At 36.8% G+C, this 20,184-nt stretch overlaps 1 long non-coding RNA gene across 1 annotated transcript; it reads right to left on the bottom strand.

Annotated features, from left to right (window-relative positions):
* Positions 1 to 11,663: 11,663 nt before the first annotated feature.
* On the bottom strand, positions 11,664 to 17,364 carry LOC140526676 (uncharacterized). The gene is made up of 3 exons (XR_011974475.1): positions 17,276 to 17,364; positions 12,393 to 12,448; positions 11,664 to 11,753 (listed from the first exon to the last, which is right to left on the bottom strand). It is a non-coding gene; the product is annotated as an uncharacterized lncRNA (long non-coding RNA).
* Between the last annotated feature and the right edge of the window lie 2,820 nt (positions 17,365 to 20,184).

The following is a 20,184-nucleotide window of genomic DNA, read 5'->3' as shown; positions in this document are numbered from 1 at the left end:
ACTGTCTTCAAGCATTTGAAGGGCTGTTACATCAACGAGCTCTGAGACAGATGGTAGAAGTTGCTAAGAGGCAAATTTAGATTTAATGATGTCAGGAAAAACTTCCTAGCAATTGAAGCTTTCAAAAAGTAGGACAGACTGCCTCAGGAGGTGGTGGGCTCCCCTTTTGAGGTCTTTTAGCAAAGACCGGTTGACCATTTGAAGAGTGTGTTGGAAAAGGGAATGTTTTTAGAATACAAGTTGCGTTTGATGACCTCTGAGATCCTTTGCATCTCTGAAATTCTATGGTTCTGTGATCACTCTTTACTTTTGCTTTTCTGCTTGTTGTGGATGGAAGCCATCCATGTCCCCACATGGCTCCATGAAAAGTTTTGCCCTGCTTTACCTTAAAGCTAAAAGAAGCTAAAATTTGTAGGCTGTGTTTTACAAGTGGCTCCAAGTTTAGGCCTAAAAACATCTATAACCCTTGGCTGGTACCCAGTGCTCTGGGCCCAAAGAAAATGGGTTCAATCTTGGAGACAGTGTCCGCTGCAATTATCCCTAATCTTGTCCCCGTTGGAATTGCCTCTGAGAAATCTCAGGATCTAGCTTGGATGTATCTCCTGTCAAGGTCTTCACAGATGTGTGGAAAAGAGTCCGCACTTCTCATGTATTTAAGGTAACAAATTCACATCAGATATGGGACAACCTTTAGTTCATTCAACAGTAAATACAGAAAAATTGTAAAGGATGTGCTGTCCTTCATAATCAGTTCATATCATTCTCCCTTCCTCCTCCAATAAGACTGACTTGTCTTCCCAGAAACATTAAATCCTTTGCATTCATAGCATCTCTCTCATGTTTATATTCTCCTCAGAAGGGAAATGAACTTAAGGTTACTTTTATAAAAGTCTTCCCCCTCCCCAAAATTCTGGTGAGCCTCATTTTCTTTTCTCAGAGGCAATAGGAGTTAAGTGACTTGCCCAGAGTCACCCAGCTAGCAAGTGTCTGAAGTCAGATTTGAACTTAGGTCCTCCTGACTCCAGGGCCAGTGCTCCGTCCACTGCACTATCTAGCTACCCCTGGTGAGTCTCATTTTGACTGGGATGTGCACAAGACACTTCCCTTATGGGACTATCTTAATTCTTGTGCTCTCTCCAAAAATAAGACTAAGACAGGCAGTCATTGAACCTGCACTGTCCGAAAAGACTAATGATAGCTCCATAAAGCACGGTTTGGGTATTTTGTGCCCCTGGGTCAGAGCCCAGTCCCTTGTGGTCCCTCCAGCTTCATGACTGTAAGGACGACCGTTTTCTTCCCACCCCTTCAAGAGGCTTGAGTTGCCCAGGAATGACTCTTTCCCTAGAAAGTTGGGGTTCAGAAGCTCCCACAGATCATCCATGTGATTCCCCTTTCTACTCCTATGTCTCAGACTATATCAATCACTGTGTCTCCACAGCTAGGTCTTCCAGGACCGTGTGATTGAAAGACCTTCACAACTGTCCCTTGCTGCCTGCTACCTTTCAGTTTATGTGGGTGAGAATATATAGAATGGCGATGAATCTGTACCCCAATATGTCATTAGTTACTCCCTAGGGAGAGGCCATGTGCATGCACAGGTTTTCCCCACCCCTAACTCCTCCCCAAAACCAGGATAGCATTTAACTCTCCTGCTATTTAATCTGTGCTGCACTCTCTCAATACCTCTCCTAAAAGGGAAAAGACCAGCTCTGCAAGGAACTCTTTTCATTAGCTCAACACAAAACAACCTGAGCCAACCAATTCATTCCTATTCAATCTGCAATAGCCCAAGATGATTGATTCATCTCCATGAGTGAGACTAAAGGAGCTACTGTTACCTCTCAATAAGATGTTTCTGGACATTGCCCAATAGATATCCCCCTAATACTCTCAATGAGATTATCAGTGGGCATGTCCATACCCTCCACAGGAAGATAAAATCAGTCTCAAACAGAGGCTCACCACCCTATTAGTTCATCAAGTTGATCAGAGCACTTTCCTGACCAACCCCTACATACCTGTACACCATACTTCTGGATTCAATTTCAAATGATCAGTCTCTCTGGCCCCTTGCATTTTTTAAAAGATCTAGATAAATCTATCCCTACACACAAGTGTAAAGGAGGCAGAGTTGTCAGTGCACATCCCACATGCTTCTTTGTCTTAAACTTTCCAAATGTGGTCATATTATGGCCCCATGATGCCTGAAGACCCCAAACTTCAACTTGTATAATACACATGTCAGCTCTTTCTCTTCCTTATTCCATGCCAAACCCTAAGTCATCTAATATTGTCATCGTGATAGGTCTCCATGCTCATCCAAAATTATCTGGTGTGTGTGTGTATCATCACACTAGAACCAAGATAATTCTATTTCAATTCAATTTAATAAGTATTGATTAGATGCCTCCTTGACACACATGGCACAGTGCTAAGCATTGAAAATACAAAAAAACAAAAACAAAACAATCCTTCCCTTCAAGGAGCTTAAATTCTACTGGATATGTATATATATATGTGTGTATATATATATATATATATATATATATATATATATAACATATACACAGAAAATAATCTCCTAAAACACAATTCATATGTCTATCCCTTGCTCCCAATAGCTCTTTCTTTTTTCTAGGACAAAATTCAAACACCCAACATGTCATTTAAAGCCTTTCCCAATCTGATCCAGCCTACCTTTTCATGTTTATTACAAATTTCCCCACTCTACATACTTTATCTTTGGCAAACTGGGCTGCCTGCTTTTTTCCGTACTTGGCATTCCAATTCATGCCCCATGCCTGGAATGTAATTCCTCCTTCCCTCCACCTCAGAGAGTTCCCAGCTTCCTTCAAGGTTTTGCTTTTGTGCCACCATCTGTTGGAGAGTTTCCCGATTCTCCTAGATTGTGGTACTCTTTTTTACCTCAAATAATCACATAGAGAAAGAGAAGATATATATATGTATAATTAATGTGCATATATGCGTAATACATACACATCCATGTAACTACATAGCTATATAATTAGATCATGTATACACAAATATATGAGTATTTGTAGCCTACATTCTACTGTGAAGATACTGTGAAGAATATGCACACGCACATATATACACACATATATATTATATATTATACATACACATGTATTCTATTTGCATGGTATATCCTCACAGTAGAATATAGCTACTTGAGGATAGAAACTGGTTTTCATTTCATCTAGATCCCAGTAGAGGTTTAATATGTTCTTGTTGAATAGGCCATACTACCATATTACCTTATTGACTCATATTGAACTTGTTGTCCACTAAAATCCTAAGATCTTTTTCCATATGAACTGTGTTCTTGAGCCATGTCTCCATATCACTATTCTTACCTAAGTCAAAAAACATTTATTAAATGCCTGATCTCTACAAGGCACTGTGACATGATCTGAATAGCCTAAGAAGGAAACCTAAGTCCCCCTCTGCCTATCTTCCTTAAACCTAGAATAATGCCTGTCACCAAATACCTCTATGCTAAGACATATCTACTTCACTTACAGAACCCATAGAAACTATTTTCCCAGGTGTATGCTCCAAAATGTGATATATTAAATTACATAGGTGGATATTTACTCAAATATAATATACTCACATTATCAGAATAGGAGATATGAAATTCAAATAAACAAATCACAGAAAAATAATTTGAACAAGCCATAAAGGAATTCCTAAAGGGGAAAAATATCAAGACCAGATGAATTTAGAAAGAATTCTATAAAACATTCAAAGAAAAATTAATCCCAATATTATATAAAGTTTTCACAAATATTATGTAAAGTTTCACCATATTCTTTCTGTGAAATTAATGTGGTCTTAATACCAAAACCAGGAAAGAGACAAAATCAATATAGACCAATATTCATAATGAATATTGATGGAAAAATATTGAATAAAGTAGTAGCAAAGAAGCCAGAACAACATATTAAAATTATTTACATTGTGACCAACTTCAATATATACCAGGAATAAACTATAAATATAATAGACTAAATTATTAAGACAATGAAAGAACATGTAATTATCAATAGATGTAGAAAAATTTATTGGCAAAAGAATTTTATATGATATACATTTCTATTTTTATAAAAAACATTAAAACCATAGGAATAAATGGACTTCCAATTATATAATAAATAATATTGATAAAAAAAACAGAGTCATTTTATTGTGTATGTAAAAGGAAAACACTAGAAGCCTTTCCATAAGATCAGGGGGAAAGCAAGCATGAACATTATCACCACTCTTATTTAAATGCTAGCTCAAACAGTAAGATAAAAAAACTAAGTAATAAATATATGGAAACAAAATTACCAATTTTTGAAGATATGATGATCTACTTAGACAGAAAGAGTCAACTAATAATTAATTGAAACAACTGGCAACTTCAGCAAAGTAGCGGGATGCAAAATAAAGCTGCTTAAATTATCTCCCTTTCTATATATTACCAATAAAATCCAGCAGGAAGATATAGAAAGAGAAATTCTGTTCAAAATAATTAAAGAGTGTATAAAGTGTCTGAGGGTTAATCTACCAAGACATACAGAGGAATTATATGGATATAATTACAAAAAACAAATATTTTATAGAAATAAATGTAGATAAAAAATTTGAGACATTGATTACCCTTGATTGGCTCATGTCAATATACTACAAATCATAATATTACATAATTTGATTTATTTTTTCAGTGTCATACCAGTCAAATTACCAAAAAAAAAAAAAAAACCTAGAAAAAGATGGACATGATTCAACAGGAGAACAAAATGTCAAAATTCTCAAGAGATTGTTTTTTTAATTGTGATGAAAGCAGAGTAGTACCAAATCTTAATCATCAAAATTGATTAAATAATACTGATTAAATAATAATTAAAAAGTTGATCAAGTTGATTAAATCTAGAAACCAACAAACATAGTACCATTATGTTTGATTAACCCAAGGACCCCAACTCAGTATTTGATGTAGAAAAAATAAAACTTTAAAAAACTGGAAAGCAGTCTGACAAAACAGACATGCCAATATCTAACACTGTATGCCACAGTAAGGTCCAAAGTAGACATATGACCTGGCTATTAAAAACTTTCATCATAAACAAATTGGCACTTAGGAGGAATAGAATTTAAGAATATCTTGAAGGCTCGAGGGTGTCAATTGATACAGTATATTTGTATATCTATGCCTGAAAGGACAAACTGTGTCAACTTATGCGGTATATTTTTTTATCTACAAGGTAAAGAAAAGAGTAATGGGATGAAAATTTTTATTTCATTACAAAATTATTTTTTTAAATTGCGTTAATTAACATTCCTGGTGCTTCTAATGTTTAAAGAAAACATGAAAGGAGATATCTTTTACAACTATGAATAGAAGATGAAGGGACAGAGAAGATCAAAAGAGATAAAATAATCAATTTTGTTTACAACAAATAGAATAGTTTCAAATATAAAAAAATCAATAGTTATTAGAAAACCCTTTACTAAGAAAAATACTACTTTTTCTTTCTATTACTACTAGTAAGAAAAGTGTACTACTATAGACTAGAACAGTTATCACTGAGAAAGCCCACACCTTCATTTCCTCTCTACAGTATTCTCCATTTTCCTCCTGATCCAATCACATTATGCCCAAGGACACATTCTCACAGAAATTATAGTCCTGGAAATTTCTGTCAGACATGTTCCTGAGGACCAATGCTTTATGAGAATGTAGTCCTGCACTATCTTATGACCATTGTCTATACCCCTTATTCCACTGTCATGAACAGAAAATAAGAAATTAAGCAAAAGGTGGAACAGTTCCTTGACCTGTATTTTATACTTCAAAGGTTCCTCAGTAGTATCAGTATTACCTCTACAAACATAAATCTTAATCCTCCAGATATCTGGGTTTCACGAGTTGCTGTAGCCTATATTCTGTTGGTGAACCTCTCCAAATACAAGGAAGGTAATCTGTAGAAGGTAGAAACTGTTGCTTCTTCCCTGGGTCTCTACTCTCAACTTTTCTAGTACTTTCTGATATTTTCACTGCCTTTCAAAACTTGGGATCATTTCCAAACAATAATAAGGCATCAGATGGTGCTTTACTGTAGAAGTGATTCTATAGAAAATTATGGATTAGTCAAATAACATCTATACATGTAGCATCCAAGTAAAGTGTACAGATATGCCTACTAGTATTTATAACACTGAGGACAGTAAGCATTCAACAGTTAATAGAATGGTTCTGTGTGAGGATAATCAAGTCCATTCTTTTGTCAGTGGTTACCTGTCAAATTTCCACTGCTGTCTTTTGTTAAAATTACATTTGAAAGGCATCGTTGGTCAACCAGATGTGCTGAATATGTGAAATAAAAGGCATAAAAATGCAAATCATTAACATTTCAAAAGCATTAACAACCAATTTGCAACAAATAGTTTGGTAAAGAAATATAGTCTGTGTAATTAAAGTTTCAGTGTTCCTAAATATAGCATAATAAGTCTCAATAGAAAAATACATCTGTCTTCCTAATTCAATTCATTTTTGTGAAAGAAGATAATGGAGAATTTTTTTTTTTGTTTTTACCCACTGAGCCATTATGTATGTGTCTTATTACTTCCATCACAGTGCATCCATCCCTGAGTGTGTGGCCTTGGAATTGCACTCGAGGTTCTCTTGCATTCCTCTGAAAGCACAATTAAATTTGGAGATGTTTACAAATGAAGCATTTTCCAGTTATCATTATCTGTATATACTGTGCAAGGAGGTCTGCTTTATTAAAGTGGGATGTAATGAGTACACAAAATCTAATCTTCAATCCAGTGGTACTCAGAGGACATAGGATTAATAACTCCCTGGGGATTTTGTAATGGTCTTGAGTGATGCTCACCAAGCAGAGATCAGAACATCATTAAAAATACAAATGGGTGTTGCAGGTGAAGGGTCTACCAAGGTCAGGATCAAATGACAGTGGCAAAACCCTGGCTTCACCCAGAAAACCTCTATTGACAAGCAAACCTGGGAGGGAAACACATAACTGCTTATCACATTGACTATATACATATACAGACACACAACTTTGAAAAATCTCCACTTAGATTCAATTAAATATCCCTTTCATTTGAAAACAGCTTATCAAATTTGCTCATGTAATTGGTTACCAATCAGTGGTTTTCAAAATAACTTGTTGCTTGAGCTTAGCTAATTTCCTTTTCCAACTAATCTGTATATGTAAACACAACTGATGCTTGTTTTATTTGACTGTACAAAATTCATGTCTTCTCAAGTTTTATCATTCTTTGAATTGTTGATAAGATCCAATTAGTAAAATGCACTATTGGAAGGGGAAATCCTATTCAAAAGAACTGAAAAATGCATAAAATATTTAGGAGTCAATTTACACAAGCATACCCAGTCCTTAAGTAGAGTCAGTTACAAAGTATATCTTATAGAAATTTTTTTTTAAAGCAACTTAAATATTTGAAAGAATATCTAGTACTCATGGATGAAACATTCTATTCTAATGAAAATTCTAATACTACCAAGTTAATTTGCATAATTGATGATATCCCAATCAAGTTACCAAAGAGATACAATACAGAAATTGATAAGATAACAAAATTAATTTGGAGGAACAGAAGATTTAGAATATCAAGGAAAATAATGAGGATGGGGAAAGGTAAGGAATTAAGTGGAAATAATACTTCCAATGCTTAAAATTTAATACAAGTCAACATTCATTAAAATCATTTGGTATGTTCGACAGTGAGATAGCACAGTAGATAGAGTGCTGAGCCTGCAGTCAGGAAGTCCTGAGTTCAAATATAGCCCCATATTCTTACTAGGTGTGTGATCTTGGGCAAGTCACTTAACACTGTTTACCTCAGTTTTCTGTAAAATGAGAGTAATAGCACCTAATTCTCAAGATTGTTGTAAGGATCAAATAAGATAATATTTGCTAAAAAAAAAAAAAAAGTACTTCACACAGTGCCTGGTATGTAGAGATAAATACATGGTAAATAAATATGCTATATAAATATTAGCTAATGTTATTATTAATTAAATATAGAAATCAATGGAAGAAAGCAGACAAATGAGATTCAGAAATAATGCATTCAGTAACCCAGTATTTGATAAACTAAAATATAAATTGCTTAAAACTACTGACAAAACTAGAAAGTAGTTTGGCAGAAATTAGGCTTAAACAAGCATCTTATACTGTATTTCATAATATATTGAAAATGGATGCATGACCTGAATATTAAATATGAGAGAGTAAAAGATCTTCTACCTTTTAACAGTTATAGGTCAGAAATTAATTATTAAGCATATGAGGGATAGAGGCAAGTATAAAAGATAAAATAGAATATTTTGATTACATGGATCTAAAATGCTTTTGCACAAAAAGTTGCATCTTGAATAAGAAAGGAAGTAATTAACTAGGGGAAAATATTTTGTATGAGTTTTCTCTAATAAGGATTTGGTATCCAAGATACATAGACAACTAACAAAAATATATTCTAGATCAAAAACCATTCCCCAATAAAAAAAGTAGTCAAAGGATGTGATCAAACAGTTCTCAAAAAATAACATACTATTAAGAACTATATGAAAGAATGCTCTGAAACACTAATAATAAGAGAAATATAATCAAAACAACCTTATGTTTTGACTTCATGCCCAGAAAAATCAACAAAGATGACAAAAGATGAACCTAGTCAGTGTTGGAGGGTCTGTGGAAAGACATACATACTAATGCATTGTTGATAGAACTATGAATCTCTAAAACTACTTTAAAGCATTTTGAAATTTGCAAATGAAGTAATGGCCATACCCTTTGACCTATAGATTCTTCTGCTAGGTATATACTCTAAGGAATTCATATCAAAAACAGGCTTTGCCTAAAGAAGAGATATAAAAAACATCTGATCTTTTCCCAAGTTGCGAGTTTTGCAGGTATGAAACATTACCTGTAATGTCATGTTTTTTCAATGTGTTGATCAATTTTACTGATTTTCTTTCCCCTTCTTCCTCATTTTCTTTTCCTTTTGTTAATCCTTTGTATAAGAGATGGCTTTCTGCCCATGGGAAGGAAAAACGACACTGAGTATGATATACGTTGCTTTAAAAAAATAACAAATGACACTAAAAAATCTTTTTTAAAATAAAAGATCCACTAGGCTTTATGATACATATCTATAATCCCAGCTACTTGCTAGTCTGAGCTGCAGTAACTACGAACTGCAGATCAAGTGTCCATCCTAAGCTTAGTATCAATATGCTGAGCCCCTAGAGCCAAGAGGGCCCTCAGACTGCCAAATGGCCAGTTGCCACCAGAGACACAGAGCATGACAGAGTTCCTTTCTTGATCAATTGTGAGAGTGGATTAATGAGTAGGCCCTGCTCTTCCAGAGCATTGACAAGATATGGCTACCAGGTATCAATAAAAAGGGAAAAAAAATCTAACTGGTAAGTATCGTAGGTTAAGCAGCAGATTTTTAGACACCTCAAATCATAAGATCACCATGATTTCAACTTAGAGAGAGCTTAAAAGTTATCTAATCCAGCACCCTCATTTTATAATGGAGGAAACTGAGGCCCAGCAAAGTTATTTGACTTGGTCAAGGACATACAGGCAATAAGTAGCAGGGGCAAAATTTAATCCAGGGCCCTCTGACTCAAAAATCAGTGATCTCTACCACAATGCTTTCCTAACTCCAGGAAGCAAATGGAGATACAGGTTATGGTCTCTGGGTGCCCATGTTCTTCTGTTCCTTACCTGCCACTATAAACTGGTAATGGGAAAGGACTCATTTAGGTAAGACAGATAGACAGCATCACACCCTGTACGAAACTTCATGTTCTAAACTGCAGATTAGAATGAATAGAATTAGAAATTTTGGAAAGGCAGTCTAGACCAGCCCCCTCATTTAACCAATGAGGAAACTGAGGCCCAGAAAGTTGAAGCAGCTTACCTCCTTGATTCCCTGAATTGGTCCAGTCTATCAAGCTCAGATTTTAATTGTCATTTGGCTCTGATTAAAATTGTCCCTCTTGTGAACAAATGAAAAAGACACCCCAAAATCCAACTAATTGCTACATTCATGAGGGTGATTATAGTGCCGTGATTCATCTCTGTTTAAATGCATACAAGAGGAAAGCTGGACTGCTCAGCCATTGATGAGGCTCACAGAAGCCTGCTTTATAAGAGATGTAGTCTGAATTCTGCCTGTTTCATCAGTTATTTGCATTTTAATGGACTCAGTCTGTGAAAGTGCAGGCCAACATATTGAGCTATTCAAAGCAGAAGTGAGAAATTCAGATGCTCAAGGACTTAAGATAAAAATAAGGAACTTCAGATGTATACGTAATACCTCTTCAACCTTGGATTAGGAGAGATGCTATGAGAACAGACACTGGTGATGTGCTGCAGCCTACTCAAAAAAATACCGGGCATCACTCTGTTGCCCTTTTGGGTGAGGCACCATTTTGATTCTTTGGAGTTTGTGGTGTTCCATAATTCACAGCAGCCATCTAGAATCACCAGGAGAAAACCCATGAAAAAATAATATGTAGTTTGTTGTTGTTGCAAAAATTTGGAAAAAGTAGGGGGGGAGGGTGAAGATTTTTGAAAACACACCATTTTTTTCCCAAATGTAATCTGGGCCACTCTCTCCTTCCCTTTTAATTCTGGGCCCAGCTCATGTCCATCTCAAGTGTCTGACCAAACTTTCCAGAACACTAGTCCCAAATCACCAATCACCTACTAGAAATCACTGCTTGGATGTCCTGTGGTGTCTCAAACTCTACTTGTCCAAAACAAAATTTTTATCTTCACTACCAAACCTGATTCTTCCACAAATTTCCTTACATCATGCTTCTGAAACATCATATTCATATCTTTGTAGTCATCATTAGCTCTTCTTTTCCCATTCTACCCTCACCTCCAATCATTTTTCCAAGCTTTATCAATTCTACCTCCAAAATATCTCTTACATCCCCTCCCATCCCCAGCTCATGACCCTTATGCTAGTTCAGGTACTATTGACCTCTCATGTAATCTATTACAATTGCTTCCTAAGTGATCTCCCCATTTTCTTTCTTTCCCCTTTTTAATTCATCTTCTAGAGCAGGAAAAGTAGTGTTTGTGGTGGTGATCATGGTTTGATCTGTCAAGCACAAGCAGATTCCTTTCTCTCTTTCTCAAGGTGCCTTGCTGCTTCAGCTGAGCAGGCTTCCTTCCCCTACCCCCATCCCAGGTGCCCATTGCTTGGTAGCTAGTGGATATGGCTGGACCTATTTCCTGGATGATGGGTAGTAGGGCTAGTCTTGAAATAGAACAGGTGGCTTGAAGAGGTGCTGCTACTCCTAAGGCTCTTCAGGTTTCCTACCCAGTGGTGACAATTGGTCAGTGGTTGGTGTTGATGGTTGGCAAGGAAAATGGACTCCTTCTCCACAGCGATTGCTTCCCTCAGTTACAGATATAAGGCTTGGATCAGGCTCTTCAGTTTAGAGTCTTGGACTGTAACTATCAGGGCTTTAGAGGAAGAGGTAGTCAAGATGGTGGTGGTGGTTTGACTCACTTGGCACATGTCACCTCTCTCATAGTGACCTATCATTTCAACCAGATGGGCTTGCCTGTACCCTAGGCAGTTGGTGAGAATTTGGTGGGAATAGCTAACCGTTCTCCAAAGGATACATTCCTCCAGTGATGTTTGCAGAAGTAGAAACAAGCCTGGACAGGCAGAAAGCAAAGCACAAACACAAATCAGGGGACAAGGCAAAATCTAGAACCCAAATAGCAAAGCATGCATCTTAGCTTCCTTCAAGGTCCATCTCAAATGCCACCTCCTATGGGAATTCTTTCATCGTCCATCAATAAAAAGTTGTTATTCTATCCTAGAGATGAAAGGGAGCCTAAGGAGCCTTTTGTGCAAGGGAATATTGTCAGGCATGTCCTACAGCTATAGAAAAAAAGACCAGATCACTCAGTAGCAATCCTTAGGTATCTGAAGGAACTTGAAAAATTCACTTAAATGAAAAGGCAGCAACGATGGCTAGATTAAAAATGCTGACTTGAATATCCAGAGTATAACATTCACCAATCCCAATGGATGATACCATTAGCTCCTTCGTCATTGATCTATTTATATCAACAAACTGACAATTTTTATACAAACCAAATAAAAAGGAAATGTTAATTAAAATAAGAGCACAAATCTCTGATGTCTAGCATAAGCTAAAAAATTCAATAACTTTGTGAACAGTAATTTAAATAGATTTATAGATCTCCAAATTGCAGTAATTTTAGTTTCATATACTTAGTCCATCAGACCAGTTCAAATAGAATGGATACTATCTTTGTCTCACTCACTTTTGCCTGTCCTTGTAGATTCAGCCATAGAAACAACAGAATGAGATCCCGTGGATCTGAAAGAAAGGATCACACTCTTAACTAGAGCTAATACTGAATGGTAGAAAGTACAGGAACACAAAGCCATATTCCTATAGAAATGCTCTAGTTTCAATTTTCCTCATGAAAAATGTAGCATCTCTAGCAGGTTGGTCATACTTCGGGAGGAGTTAGGCTTGAAAGATAAATGAACATCAAAAGCCAAAATGAGAAGACTGGACCTTAGTCTGTGAAGGGCATTCAGTAGAGAAAATGGATTTAACTCAGCTTTCTTAACATGTTCTAACTCCTCTTTTAAAGTTCCTAACACTTCCTTAGTTGCTGAAATTTTTCCCACCTATGACATCTTTGATCGGAAAATCATGAAATAACAAAAGATTCTCTCTAGGTTTGATGGGGTGAGGGAAGTTTCAAAATGAGTTAAAATAACTTGCTTTTTGTTCCTATACTTAGATCTGCTGTAATTAATGCCTCTCAAATCTTCTCCAAGAAACTTGCTCCAACCCCATATTAGCCTTTCTCATAAAACCGAGATCCAGGCAATATGTGAGTCACTCTGAGGTCAAAGTCCCAGAAGGGAAAGAGAGGGTGGTCAGTTTCCCACATTATGCTTTTTCCTCAACCATCTGCCAGCTAATTGCCAACACTCCCATTCACTTGTGACGTATCTAGGGAGTAGAACACTACATTTTTATTAAATTAACACTGCATTTACAGATTGTAATAGTTACACAACTTGTCCACTAGATCACTAAAGCCTCCCTCAAAAAAAATGACTAGAAAGCATTTAGCTAGAACTCGGATCTGATTGTTTTTCCCTATGTAAATAACATTTTAAGAAGTTGCAGCCTATTGGCCATAGCACATGTAGGAGCCCTAAGGCTTTTCACCCTGTGAAGTCTCCCAAACTTCTGTAATCTTGGCATTACAGATACAATCTTGGTCTACTACTCCCTCTGAAATAAAATTAATTTGGTACCAATGTTGCTAATAACATTTTTAAGGTTGCCATTGAAGCTGACAGAAAATAAGCTTTAATAGAACCTAGGATATTGGAAATGTTGAAGGAACCCTAGAGTTAGGAGACTTGGGTTGTAATTCCAGTTCCAGCTACTGCTGCTGTTATTCTAGCCAGTGTATACCTTGGATGCATCAGTAACCTCTCTGAATTTCAGCTTCCTCATATAAAATGGAAGGGTTGGACCAGATGCTATCATCAAAAATTATACAACAATATGGCTTCATCTGTATCTTTTTTCAAGGGAAGAACTTAGGTTTCTGATATCACCTCATCAATCTTCCTCTCTGGGCACACAAATCCTGTTTTGGAATCACTCAGCATTCTCCTTTCAAGCTCTGAATTACTTATGATTCATCTCAATTCAGCAGATCTCATGTTCTCATTAACCAACTCTGTGTAGATAAGCTACAAGCTTAGAACTGCAACCAGTGCTCCCCCTTCACTCATAAGGGCAATTGTAGTTGATTTTTTAAAAATGTAACCCTTTATTAGAAACTTGACATTGAGCATTGATTTGTGTAGCTATTGTTGCTCAGTCATTCAGCTGTGTCTGACTCTGTGATGCTATATGGGATTTTTCCTGTCATAGATACTGGAGTGGTTTGCCATTTCCTTCTCCAGTGAATTAAGGCAAACAGAGGATAAGTGACTTGCCCAGAGTCACTCAACTAGCGAGTGTCTGAGGCTGGATTTGAACCTAGGTCTTTCTGACTCTAGACCCAGCATTCTTTCCACTGAGATACCTAGCTGCCTCCAAAGTATCAATACAAACAGATTTTTTTTTATTGAACCTATGATTATATTGATTTGGGGAACCCCAACTGAGAAAACTCCCGCTAACAAAACAGATCATCACCTGGTTCAGGGCTAGCACACGCTCTGGAACATAGTAGGCACTTAATAAATGTTTATTAATTGATGCACTATTCTGAAACATATTCTTAGAGAGTTGAAAAGCAAATGTACTTGATTAATTAACTGCTTTAATTTTAATACATATATACTTTTTCAGTTCTCCCCCCATTTTTAAGTCCCCATCAAGACAATTTATCTATTCATTCTCATTCTTTGTGCTTCATATGATGTTAGTGTATACTCCATTTTTCTACTTTTGCTGGGTTCTTTTGCTTTGCCTCTCCTGTACTTTCTGGAATTCCAGATTCAGAAATAGCAAGCTTCCTTTTATCTTCTGTCACTTTCTGTCTTGCTCCTTCCATTTTATGATATGCAGTGAGACCCAGGCCCAGGAGCATGCTTGACATTGATAGATAAATGTTGACATTTATAGATAAGTTATCATTGTGCTCACATCAGAGGTGTTCTGGAGCCAGCTCACACCTGATCTGAGAGCCAGTTATTGAATATTCACTGTAAGCATTTACACCTCAGAAATCAGTAAATGCTACAAATCAGAGCTTGACTTACTATTCTGTTCATTGTCTAGCCTAAAAATGCAGGAGAAAATGTTTGTAATGCTTATTAAACTTAAAAAAGTATGTCATGGATACATTATTTGGGGGCCAATCTGATTGTGAAATATTTACCCACCTCCCCCTGGATAACACTGAATATGTTCAAGCTGGGCACAATTCTGTCTGGTCTGGTGATTTAGGTTCAAAATTAGAATAACATGAGACACTTATAGACCATCTAACACTTAACAAAAACAGGCTTATTTAACCATATCATAGAAAGAATACTTATCAAGGATAAAGCACGAATTTAATTGAGCCTAGCTATGCTGTCTTGTGTTGGCCACATAGGTAATACTAGGCAAGCCTGAGGAAGAGTAATTCCCGCCTTCTCGTTGACTAGCTTTTGTACTTCAGTCAGCAGCCCAAGTTGTACTATGTTAACAACCCAGATCTTGAAGTCAACAATCAATTAAGTCTCAAGCTTGGTATCAATAGTAAACAAGAACTAAGCCTTCTTTCACATTTTATACTGTGTTTATCCCTGATAAAAAGTTAAATGGAAGACCATAGGGACCCTCCAGTATTCTGGTCTTGTTTTTCTATTAAAAAAAAAAAAAGACTGAGCACAAGAGGGGTAGGTGGTTTTCGTTGTGCCCTGATGACCTACCTGCTTCTGTTTCTACCCATCCTCACTCCCTAACACATAAGGGGGAAGCACTTTACCTAGATTATCTAGAAGCCATCAGACAACTTTGCTGACACTTAGCTATCTAGGCTTCCACTGCCAGAGTTTGTTTTTCAAATGTTTTCCTTAAACATTTTAAAACATATTGAAAATATAATTATTTTTAGAAAGTGAGTTTTCACTCAAGTGAGTTTCAACTCATGGATAAGTTTTCTCCTCATTGTGCTTTTATTGTCTAATTTAGAGGGGTGAATATTTTGGTAGTGTGGTGAAGAGAGCACACTGGAGCCAGAGACAGGAAAATCTGAGTTCAAATCCTGATTCAAATGCTTACTGGTTGTGTGACCCTGGAAAAATCACATAATCTCTCCCTGCTTTTGTTCCTCTTATCTATAAAACTGGGATAAGAATAATACCTACTTCCCAACGTAGTTGTAAGGATAAAATAAGATAGCATTTGTAAAGTGCTTTGCAAACCTTAATGTTCTATACAAATGTTACTTATTATTATTATTATTGTTTTCAGGGTTTAGAGTCTTGCTTTAGTGACTTTCAAATCACAACATACAGACAAGTCCCTAGGTACAGGGCTGATCCTTCATATTCCATTGGCTTTACCACATGCCATGTCTCATAAGGTAAGGGATCTTAATTTTATTTAGTTGATGGAATAAGTATTTCCATAACATAGTATAGTAAAAAAAAAAAAAGATGATTGTACATGAAATTGCAAATCTGCTATCCACAACTTACTATTCCTTTCAAATATACAACAAAATTTTCATGTAGATTTCTTTTTTTTCCTTTTGTTTTCTTCCCTAATCTCACCCCACCCTAGAGATGACTACCATTAGACCATTTTTTGTGCTATGGCTCCCTTTGTCAGTCTATGGACTCTTTCTCAGAATAATGTTTTTAAATTCATAAAATACATTGTTTTCAGAAGAAACCAACTATGTTGAAATGCAGCTATCAAAATGTTAAAGAAAAAAAGTAATTTCAATAACCCCAGGTTAAGAACCCCAGTTTTTAGGTGCTGCTGAGAATGTTACATTTTAAGTACATGTATCTTAGCCAGTGCTGATTCCTCTCAATCCATATGATCTCCCTCCTCACAGAAAATAAACTTATGTCATTTTTACAGAACAAAACTGTGGGATTCCTCCAATCCCAGCAAATAAGAGTCAGAAGTTGGAAGACCTGGCTACAAATCTCTCTTCTGCTCCTTACCTGTGTGACTTTAGACCAGTCACGGAATCTCTTTAGACCTCTTCATGCACATTCAGAGGGCACAAACCTCAAAAGATGAGGAGCCGCTCCTGCTAAAAATATGAATAGTCCACCTTCATAGTCCCAGTTAATCTGTTGACGCTCCCTGTTACCATACTATACTTTTCATTTACCACCAAGACAAGCTCTGAATGATTTTTGTTGCGTTATATACATTGGTGTTTTATTATTCTGTCCTCTTTTCTGATCCTTTTGGGGTCTGATTGGTCAACAGTAGGTCCCAGCCCAAGCCTTACTTTCTCCTTTTTGGGGTTCTAATGGCTCCCAGTGAGAGTAAATAGCAATTGTTCCTATTCTTACCACAAACTCTGAAGATCTTCCCCTCAATGATTCTTTTGTAAAGGCAAACTAACCCATCTTTTACCTCAGTTCTTACCTAACTTTTGATTACTGTATGGGCTTTACCTCAGACAAACTGAGACTTGGGAAATACCTTAGCTTAAAAGGGCTATGATTTCCCTCTTCGTTCAGGGCCATCACCAGTCCTCTTGATTTAAGTCTTGCAGATGGACTCCAATGACTCTGGAAAAGAGAGTAAAGCTGATGACTTTGCACAGCCCTGCCTCACATAAATCCAATTCACTTGCAAACCAAGACATCACCCTTTATCATTAGACCTCTTTAAAAATGAAGGACCAACAGTAAGAAGAGCTAAGTGAAGGTTGCACAGTCAAAGGAGGAGGCGTTGCCGGTGACTGGGAGAGTCCAATTTCAGAAGTGGTAAGTGGGTTTATATTATATGACTCAGTTCATTCAAAACCCAGGCAGAACCTGATAGTATAGAAAGCCACTACAGTTAGGGTGGCCCATAAGGGTTCAATATAGTATTCTTTTGTCCCTGAGGTTACAGACCTTGCAGCATTGGACATCCTCTTTGTGCTAGAGTAGAAAGTCCTTTCCTTGGATAGGGGAGAGGTTGCTAGAACACTTACTTTGCCTATAACCTCCGTCTCAAAAGGGGCTAAAGTATTTTTACAGTATTGTGTGAGGATCCAAAAATGAAGACTTGACACTTAACAGCAGTGTTGGTGCTAAGCAGCACCTAGTAACATCCCTTCTCAGCAGAGTTCTAGAACTACCTCTCTGATGGACCTCCATATGAATCTAATCGCTAGACTGTAATAAGTGGAGTGGTTATCAGAGTCAAGAGTATTCTTTCTGTGATTGCTGTACCTAGGCTGCACTTCCAGAGGGCTGCTTCCCAAAATGAGGGCTTCAGTCACTGGGCTAAAAACATGGCTATTCCAGAGGCTCTTGGGTTCTGGCTCTTGAACTGTCTGCATCAGGGTCTACAGAGGGGTTGAGGTAATGGTGGTGATTTGCTTGACCGCACATGCTACCTCTTTTCTCTTCTGTAGGATGCCTTGTTGCTTCAGCTAAGCTGGCTTGTTCACAGTGGGAGCTTTTTTTTGAGCATCATCCTTCTTGGAATGTTGGTTTTAGACCTTTCTGACCAATGAGAACCTGGCATAAGATTCTACCTGAATAATAGCTGTTGCTTTGTGGCCACTCTGACAGTTGTATTTTGGCTCTGCCTGTATCTACTATAAAACTTTGCCAGATTTCTGTTTAGATAATCTTACACACATTGGCCTATAGTAAAACGTAGACCAAGTTCACATAGACCAAACAAGCTCCCAACAACCTTGGAATTGCCACAGGAATTAGAATCAATTAAGTTATTGCCCACTTAACAGGGTCACTAGTCTTGGGCTCCTATACTAAGGAAAAAGGCAAGGAAAATACTGCTTGACTATAGGTCATGGAGCTGGGCTATTTGCAATATTTTTAAGGAGTTTATTCAGGCATTTCCCTAATAAAACTGCAAATGGTTTGGTGAGGCTGAAATTTGCTTAGTCTCAGATGGGCTTGGCGATATATAGCATTATAGGAAAAAATGCACTGCTATTATTTGAGGTTTGTAATGGGTAGAATATAAGGCACCTATAGACAACGACGTGAATAGAAAGATATGCACAAATACTTCTTAACATGTTTGACAGACTTGGTCTTTTTAAAAAACAGTTAGATTCCATAAACCTAAATGAGGAGCCAGCAAGACAGGGCAGGTCAGCTCTGAAAAAAACCGCCTTAGGAATTTGAAAAGGTTCACTTATTTCTATTCAATTGGTGCCAAAGTATTTTGAAAAGGAGTGATCGAGGACCATTCTGGCTTCAATCAGGCTTTGGAATGTGCGTCACATTTAACCAGAAGGAAAGTTCTGTATTCTGCATTTTAGCCAAAGTCTGCCAGGAATCATCCCTACTAGTGGGAGAAAACTCTACCTGTGCAGACCACTCCATTAACAAATTGTTTGCAACAGAAGTTGGCTAAAATATAAAGTTCAGAGTTTTTCTTCCACACCATCTAGTGGTGACAACTTTGAATTATCAGCACCATGGTCGCAGGGAAACAGAAAGCAGGTACTGAGGAAGGTGCATAGCTTATACAAACCATATGATTGTGTGTGCATGTATTTGTATGTGTATATATTTACAAATCTACATGTGCATTGTCTATATTCTGACACGCATCTGCATTATGTATGTGTGTAGATAAAATTAAGACCTGTGAGGGCAAAGACTGTTTTACATCTGTCATTATATCACCATCATCTAGCAAAGGGTCTAATGCATAGTAGTCCCTTAATAAATACTTGTCCATTGATTGACAGATTTATTTATATGTACATATTAATAGCATGTGTACACATATACATATATTATTATCATATATATATATGATTCTCTAACGGTCTTAGTTTAATTTTAAGCTTTAATATCTTAAAATTTAAGTAATAGTAGCTATTAAAAACTTAAAACTGCACCAAGATTTTTGGAACATCCTCTATATGTATGTGTGCATGTGCATGTGTATGCATATGTATGTGTGTGTACATACATGCTTTGTGGCAGAGCACCAACATTGAGAAGGCTCTGGACAGTACCGTCTCTAAGGTACTTCCCTAAGGAGGCCACACTTCAAGTGAGCTCCCTGTTCCCTCTGTATTTCCCTCTACCTGTTTCCCATTGATTCCAGGAACAAACTTCTAGTTGCAGCTGTGTGTGTGTGTGTGTGTGTGTGTGTGTGTGTGTGTGTGTGTGTATATGTATATAATGCATATATATGTTTTTGCATATGTTAAATGTATTGTCATTTTCTGGAAATCCAGGTCTGTCAAAGGCCCATTTAACTTTTGTTAATGTAGCACAGATTAGTTAATTGACACATTAGCTAATTGTCACTTAGAAAACACAAAGAATAAAAGACCTGAGGGGCTAAGACATAGGATGATATGGGTTTGGTTTAGTTTGTTTTATTTTGGTTTGGGGGTTCTTTTG

Source organism: Notamacropus eugenii, chromosome 2, assembly GCF_028372415.1.
Source record: "Notamacropus eugenii isolate mMacEug1 chromosome 2, mMacEug1.pri_v2, whole genome shotgun sequence".
Lineage (NCBI taxonomy): Eukaryota > Metazoa > Chordata > Mammalia > Diprotodontia > Macropodidae > Notamacropus > Notamacropus eugenii.
The sequence above is the reverse complement of the archived record's forward strand: the minus strand, read 5'-3'. Positions and strand labels throughout refer to the sequence as shown.